The sequence below is a fragment of the Hipposideros armiger genome, unplaced genomic scaffold (assembly GCF_001890085.2).
Source record: "Hipposideros armiger isolate ML-2016 unplaced genomic scaffold, ASM189008v1 scaffold_695, whole genome shotgun sequence".
Classification (NCBI taxonomy): Eukaryota; Metazoa; Chordata; class Mammalia; order Chiroptera; family Hipposideridae; genus Hipposideros; species Hipposideros armiger.
This window is the reverse complement of record NW_017732045.1, coordinates 842,909-843,918: the sequence shown is the minus strand read 5'-3', so window position 1 is coordinate 843,918 and position 1,010 is coordinate 842,909.

Sequence of the window (1,010 nt, the reverse complement as noted above, 5' to 3'; positions counted from 1 at the left end):
CCAACAGGTCTCTCTGAATCTCATAGGTTCCTTCAGTGGACTCCAGGAATTTGTGTTATCCAAGCTGTTTCCTCCCAGATGGAAAACTAAAAGCAAGTAGAAGCTTTAGCCCCCTTGGTTCCCTCTTGCTGGACATGCCCTTGGCAACCTAAAAGTAAAAGGCCTCTCAAAATGAGAGGCATCAAGCATTTATTTATTTGAGATAAAAAAGAATAGCTATTTGGGAAGCACTGATGCAGGCAGAACCTAAATAGTGTTCCAATTAGGAGACAAAGGTAATGGGTGTTGATGAGAAAGGGAAGGGGAACAATTACTTCAATAGAAGAAAGGCATTTTCATTGTTGCAGATAAGTCAACATAATGACACATTCTAAACAATGTTTAATTTTCAGTCCAGTAGTCATTACATCTGCTTTCTTGTCCTTGCAAACTGTTGTTTAGGAACACAGTGTTGCTTTAGGCCCAGTTCAAAGGTTATTTTGCACTGTTCTAACATTCCAAAGGTTTGAGGCATAAGAAATACAAGGCAGTTCCTCTGGGATGGCAGCGCTGGCTTCCTTTTAAAGTGGCTCCATTTATTACATTTTTACACCGTGTCCTGCAGATCTAGCTTTGAGGTCAGGGCTGTCACACCACCTTGGATGTTTGCATTCTGGTGGAGCATGCTTGGGGCTCCAAAGCTTCCACGTGCACAGATGAAGACTTCTTGCTCCACTTGGTCTCTAAGAAAGGAGCCAGAAGCTGACTCCCCGTTCCTTGAACAGCCTTCTACCAGCTTCAGTGGCATCCCTCTCTCCTGGGTCCCTCCACCCCCATACGCACTTTCCCTTCTTTCTTTTTTTAAAGATTTTATTGGGGAATTGGGGGTGGGGAACAGTGTTGGGGAATTGGGGAAGGGGACCAGCCAAGTTGCTGTTCTTTAATCTTCATTGTGGAGGGCGTCAGTCGCCAATCTGGCTTCCCACCGGCAGCTCGTGGCCTCTAAGCTCAAGGTGCTGTGTTCAATCTTA